At 33.3% G+C, this 18,293-nt stretch overlaps 1 protein-coding gene across 3 annotated transcripts in view; it reads left to right on the top strand.

The window, feature by feature from the left end:
- The window catches only part of CADM2 (cell adhesion molecule 2), a 1,045,186-nt gene that overhangs the window by 943,271 nt on the left and 83,622 nt on the right, over window positions 1-18,293 (top strand). The window lies entirely within an intron of this gene.

Raw genomic sequence — 18,293 nt, 5'->3', positions numbered from 1 at the left:
GGATGGGCCCTACAGTAACGTGCAGCACTGAAATTGAAGCTCTGGATGCTTGAAGGTGAAGAACTGGCTAGTCTCAAGACACATTTTACGCTGCTGTTCTCTTCTATCAGGCTTTCTGCTGTATTTGTGCCCTTTCTGGCAACTTGCCAAATTCCTACCAAGCTGACCATTTCTAGCATGAGTTTATAGCCATATAGAATATCCTCTAATTAGTATAATATCGTCTGGCAATTCGCTCATAAGCTCCAGAAGGGTTAAAATGATTATTATTTTCTGTCTTTATCATTATAGATCATAATGTTATATTCTATGTGCTATGGTCCACAAGTAAATGTACCTTAACTTATTCTCTTGTATTGTATTCTCATTCCCAACTCTCTTTTTACCATTTTCTTCCCTTGTAGACCTCCAGGCCATTGACATTAAAGGTATAGCCAACTTCTTAGACTCCTTTTTGCCTTTAGACCACTGCTTCTCTTATGCCCTTCCTAATTATCTTAAAATCCACTCTTCTGCATTTTCAAAGTAACTATCATTTCCAATAAATGAAGACATTAACCTCTTTAAAGACAGTCTCAGTTCTAGCCTCTCTAGTTTATATTCGATCTCCAGCAGTGCCAGTTGAGGCAGATAGGACAAAAAAAACAAGGGAAGACTGAAAAGAAATCATTGGATTTTCCCAGAAGGAAATTTTTACTGATCATAAAGAAAACAAGTCTCACTAGAGCAAAGAGAACAGAACGCGAATTGAAATGGATTAATCAGGGAGTTAGTAAGTGGTGGGGAAACAAAGAAAACAGGAAGGACGCCCATTTCAGAAAATGAATCATGAAAAGTGGAAAAGGGATGAGAAAAGAAAGTTATGTCAAACAGAAGTTTTAAAACAAAAAATAGTAGAGAGGCTGTCCATATTTTAAGATAGGATCAAAAAAGCCTGTAAAGAGTGGGCGTAAAAATGAAGTATGTGATATCACATTTACCCAACAGGTAGGTTCGAATTTCCTATTTTACTTTGGTAATCACCATCAAAGTTTTCCATTATTTTGCTGCTATTACACCTGATTCCCCATTTTGTTATTTTGGAATCACGGAGAAGCAACACTGTGTCTTAGCTTCTAACTGACTCCTGAAACACCCGATTTCTATTATCCTTACCAATTACCTGAGCCCCCTTTGATGAGCAGATGAGAATCAGAAGAGGATAACAGGTGTATGATTTCTTTACATTTGGTAGCTGACATATCATTTCTTTAATCCGTGATCAAATCTTTATTGTTTCTTTAAAAATGTTTGACCGATATATGATTTCCTGAAGTATGAGTTATCCATGGTTATTAGGCAAGTTAATAGTAGAAAAAATAGCACCACTATCTTTTGTATAAATCACAAAATGATGGTGTGACTCAACTCATACTGAGACTCATGTTGCTAACCTGGCCTCCTGTATGCTAATATTGTTTTCCTTGTTCTAAATGTGAGGGCCCCAGTGACTGTTTATAAACAATCATGCCTTATTTGCCTGCTTTGGACTGAAGCCTTTTGCTGTTTTCCTGTGGAACAGCTGCATAACTTGGGCCAGGACCAAATTGTTCCACTTGACATTACTATAGAGGCATTCTGTTCTTTCCTTAAAAGAGAGATTACTGTACATGTCTGTCTATTGTTTTAATTTTAGTTTAAAGTGAGGACCAAGCTAATGCCAACCACTTTTCTTTAAAGTCCCCAGAATTTTTGCAACCTTCTTCTTTCTTTGGCTGAATTCCCAGACAGCTTTCAGGCAGCAGCATTCTCCGCTTATAGAAGTAGAGGGGGAAAAAGCTGTCATTTTACATTAATGTTTTGACCTTAAAAGGTGTGGGATTGCCCCCCACATGCTATAGCTAAAGAATCATCATTCATTTTAATCAAATGTTTAACACTTTGTAAATTTACTTCACAAAAGCAATGTGACATTTTCAGTCAAATAAATGTATATTTGGTATTTATTCTATAAAAGAAAATAATTATAGTCATTGATAAATTTTTCTGTATATTCGGCATTATGTTTATGTTGTAGTTACTATTTTACCTCTGGTAGCCACACTTTTTCTTATGATTTTGGTATGAATCTAGTATACATAATTGCATTGCACATTAACATCGCTATTCTGAATAAGAAGAAAGATTTTAATCTTTAGGAAGACAGATAACATATCATATAATAACTAGTGAGGTGTTTTAGAGGAGCACTTACACATCCATTTTCAAAATGATCTAGAATTTAAGAAGAAATCTGATAAAAACACACTGATGCATTTTCCTATTAGCATAATAGAGATTAAAAAATGAGATGCAAATTAAGGCAAAACAGTTTTATATCAAATCTGTTTTCTCAGCCTAATATGTACCTTTTTACAAATCACAGGTTATTTACTATTTGTCATATAATCCAGTCACAGCCAGAAGAAATGACAAAACAAACCAGGAGTTAAAGAAGGCAAGTTATCCAGAGTGAAATGTCTTAGCCCAAAACAGAGGAAAATATGAATTTGTCAACAGAAAAACAGTGCAGAAGGCTGAAAATAATAAAATAGTTTATTTGGGGTATTAAGAATTGCAATTCAGGAGACACAGATTCTGGTTAAACCAAAAGAGTGTTCCAGGGATGAGAAAGAGTCAGGGGCTTATAAAGACAAAAAGCCACAAGGCTTTTAAAAGTTGCCTAGTGAGAATTGTGATTGACTCTGATGTGAATCAGGAAATATTTGTCCTTGAGGAATCATGTGTTATTTTAGGGTAGTCCAATAAGTAGAGAGGCTGCCACAAGTTATTTTAGGGTATGGGCCCAATAATTATCTTGAGTTTCTGGCAGATGATCTAGATGTGTTAAGTAGGACAATAAGAGATCAAAAGGTTAGATTCTATTCAGGCTGAGATGTGCATAAGTCATACTTTGTAATAGCCTGCTGGCTCCATTTTAGGGAGCTCTCTTAGCAATATAGACTCCATTTTGATTTTCCTTTCACAAATTCTGGGAAAAAGAATATGATCTACAATGATGGCAATTTTATATGATTTGACTTAATGCCTAGTAGATGTTAATTACACAGTATTTGTCTCTCTCCTGCCATCTGTGCTATAGAAAGCCATCTAATTAATCATCAGGGTCTGTGTTTATGTTCACATATACTGTCTAAGCTGTCATTCTCTGGGGCAGAGAAAGCTGTGTGGTGCAGTAGAAAGAGAAATAGAAGTAGCTTTGAATTATAAATCCGTAGATATCTGTGGCCTGAGTGGTCTTGAGTAAGTCACGTAACCACACCAAAATGGTTTTTTAATTAATAAACTTTAGTTTTTAGAGAGTTTTAGGTTCACAGTGAAATTGAGTGGAAAGTACAGGGTTCCCATATACCTTTCGTCCCCACTCATGTCCAACCTCCCCCACTATTGACATCCCTCACAGCAGAGGTATATTTATTACAATGAACCTATATGGACCTATCATTTTCACCCCAAAGTCCACAGTTTACCAGTGTAAATATACCAAGTATGTTTTATTCTCTAAAATTAGAAAATAAAACCTAGTAAACAAATTGTTTTAAATATTAATGAAAATATATATGCAATTTCTGCCTCCAAGTAATTTCATAATAAATAGTATCCATGAGGATAAGTTATTATTTTGTCAAAAAATTCCATACAGTGTATCTCACCAAGTTTTAAACTCAAAGTCTTAATTACATATTTAATACACATGCTGATATTGGGCTACTATGGCAACGCTGGGAACTGAGTTACTATCTCAGATTTCTTCCATGGCTCTGAAATTCAAGGTTCTAGGCAGAATAAACACATTCTAGGACAATGGTCTGTGACTTTCCAAAGCATGTTTGAACAGCAAAGGAATCTAAACTAAAGTCATGGCAAAACTGGCAGGGCAACATGGCTATTTTAGTTGAGGTTAAATAGTAATAATGAGCTGTAGAGAAGAGGGACAGAGGCATGAACCCTTGTCAGGGGGTAAAATGTAATATAGCTAGAAGTGGAAAAGTCCTGAGACATAGGAATAGCCCCTCCATACTGTTAAGGTAGAAAAACATTTAGAACAATTGGAAGGACTGGAAGGGGTAGAGAATGAGTTCTGGTTCCACAAATGTGGAAAAGGCTACACTGTAAAAGAGTTCAGCTGGGATGAAATAGAGATTAACCAGTTAGCTAGTTTTGACAGAAAGCCAAAGCAGGAGATCTGGAAGGTTTTAAGAAACCAGAACTAAGTGAATAGCATGGTTCATGAGTGGTTGAGAATCCAGAGTCTGTGATGTATAAGGCCTCATTTTGGCATAGGTTTCAAGTTCACTCACGCTAGTCTTATTTTAACCACACAACTATCCTGTTGTAAAAGGTTTACAAAGGCTCTTATAATTGTTTTCATTTTGTAGATAAGGACAGTAAGTCTTGTGGAGGTCATATGACCTTTTCTAGTCACTCAGTTGATAAATGGTAGACTCAGTTGATAAATGGTAGATTACAAAGACACTTTTAAAAAAATTTTAACAACTCTGATGGTTATGTTTTCTTATTTACATAGTGTTTTTAGTTCTCCTATCATATTGACTTTTCACAATAACCCAGTGAAGTTGGCAAGAATGAGAAAATACTTATAAATTTTTAGGAATGCCCATATTTTAACTAAATAATTATAAAAGATTATCAGTTATGAATCAAACCTGTACTAGCATATCTAAATAGTATCTAAAGAATTTCTAAATATATCTAAATAGTTCTGATTATTAAATATACTTGTTTTTAAAAAGCTAATTATATTATATTCTTAATTTGATATGTTTGAGAAGATTAAGACTGCAGGTTATAACTACAAAGCAATACCTGCAAACGTAATACCAATGTAATGAAATACAATGCACAGCATTAGAGGGTAAATAGAATAAGCAGGAAGTTCAAAGTGAACACTCCCCCAAAGTATGTCTTTCTTGCTAAATACTATGCTTAATATGTCACCAAAACAACTGGTGGAATAAACATAATGAGGGGACGGACCTACTATATACATATTCTCACAAAGTCAGTCCTTGGATGATAAAAGTTACAGAGCATTTAGATTTTTTTCCCCCTTGTGTTCTGATCTCTAGAGAGATATAAAGTTATCTCAATTAATTAATTAAAGGCATTGTAGTCAGTTTTTTCTAAAGTGTTTTCAAAGGAATAATATTGGGAAATTCGCTCTAAGTTTTCATAATTTAAAAAAATATACCCATGTGCTGTCCTTTTCATACAAGTTTCTCTTCTGAGGCCCATATGGTCTTTTGCTTCCATCTCGTGGCTTCAAAATTTAATCCCATGTTGACTCTCTGGAAACACACAAGTGGTTATCTTGGAAATGAGGCCGAATATATTTGGTTTTGTTTTTGAAACAAGAAGCTGACTCTCGGTAATCTCCACTGCTGTTATTTAGGCTGGGCATCTGTGGTGTGTTGGGCACTCAGTCATTTTCAGTTAAATGTGCCTATGTCTTGTGAAAGTCCCATAAGAGCTTGCAGTATCATGATTATAGATCCAAAGAGGAAATGTACTTCTTGAACATTTCCAGGTAAGCAATTTTCTTGCAACAAAAACCCAATTATTTTGTAAATGTTCAGTGGGAAACTCTAACACTAAAATGTCTCAATATGTTTAAGACATTGTGGAGTGATCATGTCATATCCTTGCTTAGATTTTCAGATGTGTGCTTTTGGGCTCATGGATTTTAAAATCTCTGTTTCTTTTTAATATATTAATTATGAGATTACATCTAAGCATTTTACTCTTTATTTAAAGATCTGTAAACATTCATTTGTGTTTATATAAAAACAGTCATCAAAATGGTAATTGTAGGAAAAGTGCAGAAACAAAAATCACTCTTAACATGTAAAAGAGCTGAAATATCATACTTCATCCTTGATTAAAGAACATGTTAACCTATTGCTCAACAAGTGCCATTCAGTAAGATTTGTTTTTTCTCTTTGCAATTTTTTTCCGTAATACATGTCCTAATGTTAGAGCGAGTATCCTTCTGGTGATCACCATTCAACTTACTGAGAAGTGCATTATTTTGTGCTTGTGGTAAATAATTTGATTATCATGTTTGCAAATATATGGAGAGAACAAACTGTGAAAAAATAAAATTAATTCAGAATCACTGGAGATAGTATTATTTCAATTAATGGTGAAACAGAAAATTTGTATACCTTGGAAAGCCATTTATTCAAACAATCTAAAGAAAATTTCTTGCATTATATGTGTTTTTACAAAGTGTCGTATATATTGATTTGCTTTTCTAGATATAACCTCAATCATACAGGAACCCCTAAACTTCAAAGTTTGAAAAAAAATTTAAACAGCAATGTCCCAAGTTGTAGAAAATATGAACATTTACAAATGTTTCCAGTGAGAATGAGTAGAATATGTCAGTGATTGTTGATGGCCTTAAAGCCCAACTCTTTCAAATTCAAAGTACTGGAAATATCTGGGATGCTTCAAGGAAAGGAGAAAGAAGAGAGAGACAGAGAAAATAAAAAAGACAGGAGAAAAGAACAGCAACTCTTGTGACTTGTGACCAGCAGATTTCTCTAGAATGGTGAGCTGTGATGGACTTCCGCACAACCACTCAAAATTACACGTACAGAGATGAATATAGTGAGGTGACCATCAAGAAGCAAGATGAAAAATATAATAACTTTCCAGTATAGGGACAAAAAGAACTAGAGGCCACAGGAGCTCTCATTGTGGGTCACAAATGCAATGTTTTTCAAATAGCTGGTTGTGGCTTTTAATGAGTCATCAGATTAATTTTAAAAACCCTTTTTAAAAACCAAAAATAAAATGGAAAAATAATAAGAAAGGAAGGAAGAAAAAGAAAAGAAAATGTTACAGTACATTAGAAAGAGCAAGCTTTTATTTCCTGTGTGTGTATGTTTGTGCATTGTGTAAAGCTGTAAAATATATCTTTTCCTGTAGGTCGCATTTCAAAAGATTTGAAAATTGTTACATTAACACCAACTGTGGTGAAGCTGGATCTTGGGGACATTCAGGAAAAGAACATGCTAAATCCTAATCACTTCAGTTTCTCTAAAACTGTCACTACACAAAAATGTATGTTCAAACTGAGGAGATTTTAGCTCCAAAAAAAACAGTTGAATGGCACTAAGTATGTTCTGTTTAATAATGCAGAAAAGTTTGATCCTTTACGAAGGATTTCATCCAAATGATTAAAATATACTTGCAAATGTTTTAATCTTAAATTTCAATTATCTTCAGCATTTACTTACATGAAGCATTTAATTCCCCAGCTACCAGATAAATGATGTGCGCTTTACTTTTACTTTTCCAAGACCATTGGTTTTAATATTAGAAAAGAAATAAGTCGTGGAACAGAAACAGTTCTATAATGGTGACACAGTGTTTAACATAAGTATTAGATCTTATAAGGTTAATTAGCACAATTTTATAGTAGTGAAAGTAATGGATTGTAAAGTAACTCTTATATGGAGAATAGGACCCTGTCATTGCAATGTGCCCTTGAACTGAATGGTTTTCAGGCATCGGACTGATTAGGATGCTTGTAGATACATTTTATATGGTATCAAATTGTCCTTATAATGTACACAGGTTGATAAGGTGGGAAATTCTGAGAAACTCAGACTCATAAGTTATTGATTTGAAAGACATGAAAATGTTCCAAAGTCTATCTTAGTCAAAGGAGGTTTCAAGGAGTTCCTAAGTTTCAAAGAAATTGAAAACAATATTTTCTTAACAAATTTTTTTTAAAATATCATAGAGATTTTGAGCTTAATGTACATACACAGAAGGACTTATTATTGCTTGGATGAGGGAATGAATGTTTACTCAAGATTTCTTGATCTTTTAACCAGGAATTAATGTTCCCTGTTTACCAAAGGGAAAAAAAATGTTAAGTGTAGATAAGGCATGGGTAATTGTTTTGCTTTAGCACAAAGAGATTAGCTTAAGCATTTGTCACAATCTTGAATATTTTTTCTTCAGTGCTAAAATCTGTCACTCCTTCAGGATCATAGCAATCTTATCTTTTCTGGGGATAATCTTTTATTTCTTGTGCCACAAAGCGTCTGGAATTATACAGTTTGTAGTATGAATGCTTTGTTTTTCAAAAATGTTAAAATAATTATCAATGAACACTACCTTATCAGTAAAAAGTGGTTCAGGATTTCACAGGCACTCTAAAAGGTGCCATTATTTTCAAGTCTCTAAAGGCACTTACCTCTTGCATATAGTTTATTTTCTATTTCTACTACAAGTTTCTAAACTTGTAGGCAAGAAGTACCTTAAAAAGTCAGAATCAAGTAGCATATGCTCAGATTAATCAGGGTAGAAGAAATCCATTTCTCATTTTCTATTGAGATTTTAAATCTAATGATGAAGTTAGCATTGATTTTATTGTCCCATCTAAATCCAATCTTTAATGTAATGAGACTCCTCCTACTTGACACTATACTAGTGCAATAGTTGATTTCAGGAATTTACATGAGTAGATAAATTCAGAATCAGACTTTCAACTTGCTTGATAGAATAAGTAGGCTTGATTTTCCACTTCAAACTGACTTCATTTATCACTGCATTAAACACCTTTGACCCTATCAGGCAGAAGTACTGATGGTGATATTTGAGTAGGGGCTTTCATTGTTGAGGCTTTCAACAGGAATCACTGGGATTCTCAAACTGCAAAAGAAGGGAAAAAATCATTGCTTTTCATAAAAAGAATTTTTCAAGTATAGGAAATATCATGTCTATTCTGAGCAAAGACTAACCCTTAAGAATTATGTGGATATAGCAAGAGACTGAAGAACACGTCCAGAAACCACTAAAATCAGAAGGGAGTGGAGACCAATGAGGAAAAAAAGCTAAGGAACTATTTCACTCTTTCCCTCTCTCTTACACACACAAATACACAAAGACATATTTATTAAATGAAATACAAATAACTGCAACAGGCTAGAAACACAATGGAAAATTACATACGTTAAAGAGAAGTAGTTACATTTTCTTCACCTGCATAATTTCTTCAAGTCTCCTTTTCCTTTTTTTCCTCTTCACTTACTGTATTATTCCAGCCCTAAATATTTGAAATATCAGGACAGAGCCAACTTAACAAATGATGATACCAGCTGTATCAAAATACAGATTTTGCAAAAATAATTATTCTAAATATTATGTTAAAGAGCTATAGGGGGCAGAAATGTGTACATATAATCATATATTTTAAACATTTATGAAAATACATGGGGCACATTTCCACATATCAGAAAAACAAAACTTTTGTTTTTTGGCCGTGTTGGGTCTTCATTGTTGCGTGTGGGCTTTCTCTAGTTGCGGCAAGCAGGAGCTACTCTTCATTGAGGTGGCTTCTCTCGTTGCAGAGCACAGGCTTTAGGCACTCGGGCTTCAGTAATTGTGGCATGCAGGCTCAGTAATTGGGGCTCGTGGGCTCAATAGTTGTGACGCACAGACTTAGTTGCTCCGCAGCATGTGGGATCTTCCCAGAGCAGGGATTGAACCCCTGTCCCCTGCATTGGCAGGCAGATTCTTAACCACTGCGCCACCAAGGATGTCCCAAAACTTTTTTTTTTTTAAGTCATGAAATACTCAAAGACACAGTAATGAAATTTATTTTGCTTCAAAATTGCCTTTCATTGCTCTTCATGTACATTCTTGCATGACGACTTCAAGAACAGTATTTAGAAAACAAACAAACCATTACCCTCTCCTCATTTTTTTTCAGTTAGTTTAGATGGCCTGACAGGCAAGATGGAAAAGTTGGGTTCATCAGGGCTGAGAAATATAAACAATTAAGCACAATGGATGGGAAAAGAAAAAAATATTGATTGCATAGTAATACTGATTAAAGAGAGAAGTAAAGTTAGGAGTGGATTGAAGAATTAAGGTAAATGATGGGTTCAGTAGTTAGGATTGGAGATTTTGATGATGAGCTGAATAGTGTGCTGAAAAGATGGAAGGCTGTGATCAGAAAAATTGAAATATTGATATTTAAGGAAGTGAAGTAATGATGATGACAAAGTTTAGTGTATGATTATGGCTGAGTAGGGCTAACAAAATAATTATTGGATATGAGAGGTTCAGGGAACTGAGAGGTCAAGGAATTGGATGAGTTATAAATGTAAATATGTAGGTCAATGAATGTTTAAAGAGATTCTCTCTTGTTCCTATGACATTAATTTCTTTTGACTTCTCTAAGACATACTGGATTTCATTGTCTTTCTTTTCTCATCTCCTAAATGTTTGGTAATCTGTTCTTTTGTTTTCTCTCTTAAGCTTGGACACTTGCTTGGCTCCAATCTCTGTATAAATTCTAGTCCTGCCCTCTGCTCCAGTTTCTAATTTCTCATTCCTTATTGCTAGATGGAGATGTATTTCTTTATTTTCTTCTAGCACTTGAATTTAGAGTTTCTTAAACTGAAATCATCAACTTTTCCTTTCCACTGTATCTCAGTTTGTTTCCACCCTGGTTTATGTTTTGTTTGTTTATCATTCGGTTGGTTAGTTGGTTGGTCTTGCATTGTTATTTTTTCCTATTCAGGACTAAGATTGTTCTCATACAGACTAGACTCCATAAGGAGAGTTTCTCCTCTGTTTTCACTAACACCATACGTTTTCTAGCTCCAAAAAGTTATGTTTACTTTCCCAAGAGCTCTTCTATTATATTCTATTATTCTGTGCTTTCCTTTATTATTACTCCAACTTCATGTAAATCTTTGTTTTCTCTCTTCAGAACTCTATATATGGTCTCTTCATTGAATTTTCCTTTTTCAGGTATTTCACATTGCTATACTTAAAGGAAACTCTGCTCAGAGATATTTACTTCTCAAAAGAGTTAGTAAAGCGTTTTTATTATTCAGGAAAGTCTGGATTTTTCCACCTGATACTCAAGGCCAGGGTTGATTGCCAGGCTAAAAAACGTACAGGTTTAAATGTACGGGTTTGTGTTTTTACCCCCTACCTCTCCATTCCAAACTTTTTCATTTCTTTGCTTTTGTTCATCCTCCTCTTTATGACCAGAATGTTCCCTACCATATTTCATTCTGTATTCCATATTAACGGCGTCATCAGTCTTCTGGTCTAATAGTAAAATAATACTTTTTCATGTTCAGCTTCATGTCCTAAAAACTTTGTCTCGGACTAAGCTTCTTATGAGCATATTTGGTCCTGTTCCTTAATATCAACTTACATCTTGGCTTTTGATTTTATTACTCCCAACTCAGTTATCACATCAAATACTTTTAACGTTGCCCTTTCTTAATTTGTTATCTTAGCCAATAACACTATCACCTAGTAACCTTATACTCTTTCCTGGCATTCACCATGTTTAAATTCATCTATTCAACAATACGGCCTCTGGAAGGCAAGCATCCTAACCAGGATTCTGACTCCTCTTGTGCTGTCATCTTCCATTTCTACTGCTCAAAATCCTGCCATAATTAGAGAGATGAGTCAAAAGTTATATCTTTCATAAAGCCTGTTGCAATGTTCCTAATATTGATATGATGAATCTTTATGATTTTTTATAACTCATTTATGCCACTTACCATATCCTGCCAAATGTTATGTTTGGTTAGACATATTTTATATAAACTATTAAAGTATAGTATCTCAGAGAACAGATATTATTTTAGTTTCCTTATGTCCCTCATAATTCCTGGTTCAAAACTTGCACTGATTTGTTTATAGATACTTGTTAGATAATAATTGTGTAACCTTATGAAGTATCTAGTCAAGAATATATGGGTATACTTTAATTAACAACAACAACAAAAATGTTCATTGATCTCTTACCTGTCTTAAGATGTAAGTGTAAGAGTAGGACATTTTCCGGTAATTAAACCCATCGAGACTCATTGAAGATTACTCTACTATAAACGTTTCTGAAGTTTTGTTTTCCCTTAAGCAAAACTATATCTATAAAGACAGACACATAAATGTTTCATTGATTATGTTTTAAAACGAACCTCAATTGTGATAAGTAAAACATTCAAAGTTAACTTGGCTAATAGTAAAAGTTATTTGATGTTTTAAGAATTGCTCCCATGAAAAGTATAAAATCAATATCAGAATAAAAGGAAAACAAATTTCATTATAATTAAGTTGCACAACAATCAAATCTGAGGAAAAATCACAGCTTGTATGTATTCTCCAAGGGCCTAGATCAATATTTTTACAATAATTAAGAATATACCTTTCAATATATGTAGAAAGTTACTTACAAACTATGTCCAGAAACATCTCATTTGATCCTCAATAACAAAATAATCCTTTAAGTATCTTTAAATTTGAAATGATCAACATAATAAATTACTCCACAAGTAATCCCTTTCAGTCTCTTTCTGTTTATCTACCACATCCTTTGCTTCCAACTGAGACTCATTACAAAATTATGTTTTGAATTGGTTTCACAGCTTTAAGAAAGGCTACTCTTTGAACTTCCTTTGTATTTGTATTTTAAATTTTAAAAAAGGAGCAAGCAACCCCAGCTTCTGTTTTCCTATTTTCTATTTTTCTTCTTCCTCACTTGATTGACAAAGTTTGGACTGTGGTTTATGGATGCAATATCCATCTACCCAATGGAGATTGCCTAGGCTAGATTTCTCTCAGAATCCTCCCTATGGGAACCCAATAAAATTAAAATTCTGCACTTGAAACCAATTTCAAACCCACTTTTCAATTAATTTTCATTTAAGTTCTCTCCCTCCATTTATCTAAAAATTTGATAGTATAAATGCTGAGGTTTTATATACAGACTCTGCAGTATAATTTCTTGATTTAAAAGTTTGCTTAAAGCAGAAAAAGGAATCAAGATGTTTACATAACTCCCACCACCTTCTTTCACTTTAGAGTAAAAATATTATAAGAAATAGAGGGGAATTAGGCTTTAAAAAAATCTCCTGAGTATTGAAGCTTCAATCACATCTGCTGCCACCCATGGATTTTCTAAACTGAAATAAATGCAGTAGTCATCTTCATGTGCCATATAAGTATATAAGGCCCAAAGTTATTAAATGTAAGTTCATGCTTTGTCTTATATTAAAGGAAATGTAAGATATATGTAACTGTAGTATGTAATTTCTTTCTTTTTCCTTTGAGCCAGAGCAAGATGTTTACTTGAATGCTATTACAGTGACTTATTTTTTTCTTTTATCTAGAAAAAGTAACTTAATTTTCACAGGATTAATTTTAGAATTAGAACCCAACATGTACTGTGCTTATTGAAGGAAAAGACATTGCAGAACTCAAGGGGGATATAGCCATTTGGGAAAAGGAAGATACTGGAGAGTGTATCCATTCCAAAATTTGGAAGACCTTTTACTCTTGTCCACTTTGTAAGGATACTAGGAGAATTCTTTCCTTAGGAGATCTGTATTGTGGGACTGATATTTCTATAACTGAACTGCTTATTCTTTATTCTTCTCAAGCATGAGCCTAAAAGGGAAAATGGGAGCTATGAAGGCAAAGCTCATCAATAGTCTCATCAATAGGTATACTCATCAATACCTAGGGAGTGAATGATTCCATATACAGTTGGAAGAATTAGCGGGATTGTTACTGTGGCATAACTTTACAGAATAAATGCCCCAATGACTAACTCAGGAGTTTCAGTGGATATTAGTAATTATCTTTATATCTAGTTCAAATATTAAATAAACCAGTAGTCTGAGAAAGTTGTGGCAATTCTTTCCAACACTAATTTATAAATAAGGAATTGTTAAAGATATCAGAGATTCTCCTATTAGATATCTACAAAACAGTGAGTTAATAAAAGTTTTTAAAAGTCTGTTAAGATAAAAACAACTTCACCAAGACGTTAGAATACAAGAGAATAAATATACAAGCATATTTGGTTCCTTTTTTCACTTTTATTTTCTTTTTGTTTTTTGCTTACCCTAGGAAGAAACTGCTACACAAATATTTTTAGGTGCCTAAGAAAACAAAACATCTTTTTCAGCCTTATAGATTTGGTAGACAAACATAAATTTAATTTCATCTCGTTCAGAAGATTTTCTACTTTTAGTTGAAAATTAATTGCTTTGAAAGGGGCAACTCTCTGAATTGGCTATCTTAATATTCTTGCTGTGGAGTTATACAGTATTATCTCATGCCTGATGCTGTGTCACTGTCCTCTTATTCCTGGTGTCTGGCTCCTACTCTTTTTCAGCCTTATCACGTAGAAACTGTAGACTGGAACCACTTTTTAAATGATCTCCTTTGGTTGCCTGAACAGCAGGGAAGATTTTTATTCATTTGCAGCAAGAAACTCAATCATTCTAGGTTCCAATTAGAGAAAGCCTAGGGGCCCTCTTTATTAAGCTGAAACACAAATTGTATCAAGACTTGCTAAACCAGTTAATATTTTTATGGTGAAGCTCATTTTATTAAGAAGCTTGAACATTTTAAGTACTAATTGGAATATGTATAGACTATTTTTAATCGATGTGTAAACTCTAACCTCCATTTTGTTAAAATTGCATCTTATGGTGCTAAATTTTTTGCCACCTTGAAGATTTATCATACAGAGTACAATCAAGAATCCTGCAATGTTCGGTGTCAGGAGTGACTTATACTGCTATAATCTCCTGTTAACCATTTTTGCAGGTGTTTGTTCATTATTTCCTAAAAGAGAGAATTATTATTTTAGAAAAAAAGTTTTTTAAATACTGGCAACTTGAATAATTTTTCTAAATCTTTAACTTCGTTTCTATACACAAAATTTAAAATATATATCTAAATTTAATTACATATTTACAGAGCCATGTGCTTTAAGATATGACTTAAAGCTTATGAACACTAACAGAGAAAAAATTGACAGTTTAGATTTGGGGAGTATAAATTTATGTATGGAAATGTATAGGTATTTGCATATAATTATATCTGTGTGTTTAAATTCCAACTTATACATGAATAAATATTGCCTCTTAATATAATAAAATACTTCTATTAAGCAGTATTTTAAGGATGAATTTTCTGAAATTCAAATTATCCTTAATGTAACTGTTATCTTAATGTTGGCCTTATGTGGCTTTGTAGAAAGGATGCAATTTCTAATTATTTCAGTTACATGCAGTTAATCATAATTTTATTGTGCCAGCTTTTTTCTTTAAAGAATTTTAAGGATGTCTATGGTCCAAGATTATCCAGTCTATCAGTTTTAAAATAAGAATTAGTAAATTCAAATAGCAACAAGCAAATGTGGAATATATGAAGAAAGTTGAGAAGTATTAATGGTTTGACTTTTATTAAAGATGCTATCAGAATGAGTTGTCTGTGTAATTGGATGATATAAATTATTGTATTATTCTAATGTTTTTAGATAACAAGCTTTTACTAAAAAACTAAGCGATTTTTTTTACCACATTGCTGATCTACTTATTTTGATACAGTTTACAATATTTATTATTATTTGGTTCACAACTTTTATTTCTTTTACAAAATTTTGTCAGAAAAATATATATTCTTCATCTTAGAAAAGCTGTGGTAGTCACAGGCACCACTTATCAAGACCTATGTTCTAATTGTATTCACAACAACAAAGCATAAGTTCAACGTTTTCACCAAAATAAACAAATAATTTAAGCTTTTTTGAAAATAATTTACAATGATAAGATAAAATCATTTTTAAATTTAAAAATTTTAACATAGAGGAACTAGGAAAATATTCATCATGTTAGAACACAAGGGGTAGTGGGCAAAACATTGACTATGGATTCAGACCAGGGTTTGAATACATCTCTAATCTTCTATATTATTATCTGCATTATATTTTTTGAAATGATACTCACCATGTTCTTATGAGGATTATAGAAAATCTACATAGAGTAACTAGGACATTGTCAACACATGGTTATAGATACTCATAACCATTCTTATCATTAACAATTACATAAGACTGAACTCTTTGAAGGCAGAAATTCATGATTCATTTATCCTTTCTTCCCTGAAAGCAGGTTTTGAGAATTCTTTGCAAGTATTTGATTAAAGGAGAACTGTCAGTTTCTATGAGTTCAGTTTTTTCTTAGATTCCACATATAAGTGAAGTCATATAGTATCCGTCTTTCTCTGTCTGACGTTTCCACTTAGCATAATGCCCTCAAGGTCCATCCATATTGTCACAAACGGCAGGATTTCCTTCTTTTTTTATGACTGAATAATATTCCATTACATTTGGAATTTATTTTCTTTATCCATTCATTTGTAAATGGACACTTAGGTTGTTTCCATGTCTTGGCTATTGTAAATAGTGCTAAAATGGATATGGGTGCAGATACCTTTTTGAAACAGTGATTTTGTTTTTTTTCCTTTGGATATACACCCACAAGTAGAATCACTGGACCATATGGTAATTCTATTTTTAATTTTTTGAGGAACCTCCATACTGTTCTCCATAGTGGCTGCACCAATTTACATTCCCACCACCAGTGTAGGAGGGTTCCCTTTTCTCCACACCCTCCCCAACAATTATTACTTCTTGTCCTTTAGAAGGCAGCCATTCTAACAGGTATAAGTGTTATCTCATTGTGGTTTTGATTTGCATTTCCCTGGCTGTTAGTGATGTTGCGCATCTCTTCATGTACCTGTTGTCCATTTGGAAATATCTCCTTTGGAAAAAATGTCTATTCAGATTATCTGTTTTTAATCAGGGTTTTTTGCTGCTGACTTGTATGAGCTCTTTCTTTATTTTGGATATTTACCCCTTATCTTATTTATCCAGACATAATATTTGCAAATAATTTCTCTCATTCCATAGGCTGCCTTTTCATTTTTTAAGTTGTTTCTTTTGCTGTGCTGAAGCTTTTTAATTTGACGTGGTCCCACTTGTTTATTTTTGCTTTTGTTGTCAAATCTGAAAAATCATCACCAAGACCAATGCCAAGGAGCTTCTTTCCTGTTTTAGGTTTTCAGGTCTTACATTCAAGTTTTTAATCCATTTTGAGTTGACGTCTATGTATAACGTAAAATAGGGGCCCAGCTTTATTCTTTCGTGTGTGGCGCTTCAGTTTTCCCTGCACTATTTATTGAAGAGACTGTCCTTTCCCCTATTGTGTATTCTTGCCTCCTTTGTCAAAAATTAATTGACCATATATGCAAGGGTTTATTTTTGAGCCTTCTATTCCATTTATCTATGTGTCTATATTTTTGCCAATATCATACTCTTTTAATTACTATATCTTTGAAATATCATTTGAAATCAGGAAGTGTGAAACCTCCAGCTTTTTCCTTCTTTCTCAAGATTGCTTACCTATTTGGGGCCTTTTGTTGTTGCATACAAATTTTAGGATTGTTTGTTCTTTTTATGTGAAAAATGCCATTGGAATTTTGATAGGGATTGCATTGAATTTGTAGATTGCTTTGGGTAGTATAGACATTTAATACTAATTCTTTCAATCTATGGGCAAAGACCATCTTTCCATTTATTTGACCTCTTCAGTTTCTTTCATTAATGTCTTATAGTTTTCAGTGTACAGATTTTTCACCCCCTGGTTACATTTTTTTTCTAAGTATTCTATTCTTTTTGTTGCGATTATAAAATAGATTTTCTTAATTTGTTTCTGATATTTCATTGTTGGTGTATAGAAATTCAATTGATTTTTGTCTATTGATTTTGTATCTTGTAACTTTACTGAATTCATTTATTAGTTTTAAGAGTTTTTTAGTGGAATTTTTAGGGTTTTCTTTATATGCTATCATATCATCTGCAAATGAAGACAGTTTTACTTCTTCCTTTCCAATTTGGTTACCTGTTATTTATTTTCCTGCTTAATTGCTCTGGCTAGGACTTCCAGTAAAATGTTGAATAAAAGTGGCCAGAGGCAGGGGTGGGGGATAGGGGAAATGGGTGAAGGTGGTCAAAAGGTACAAAATTCAAGTTATAAGATAAGTTCTGAGGATATAATGTATAGTATGCCAACTATAGTTAATAATACTGGATTGTATATTTTAAAGTTGTTAAGACAGTAGATCTTAAAAGTTCTCATCACAAGAAAAAAAAACAACTATGTGAGGTGATGGATGTCCACTAAACTTATTGTGGTGATCATGTGGCAACATTTACATATATCAAATCATTATGCTCTGCACCTTAAACTAGTGCAGTGTTGTGTGTCAGTTATATCTCAGTAAAGCTAAGGAGGAAAGAAAAGAGATAACTTGCAGAAAAATAAACCTCTAGAAGGATGAGAAAGCAGGAAAGGTAAGGGGGAGAAATGTCAGGTGGTTTCAGG

Source organism: Balaenoptera ricei, chromosome 4, assembly GCF_028023285.1.
Source record: "Balaenoptera ricei isolate mBalRic1 chromosome 4, mBalRic1.hap2, whole genome shotgun sequence".
Classification (NCBI taxonomy): domain Eukaryota; kingdom Metazoa; phylum Chordata; class Mammalia; order Artiodactyla; family Balaenopteridae; genus Balaenoptera; species Balaenoptera ricei.
This window is presented reverse-complemented; position numbering and strand designations above follow the sequence as displayed.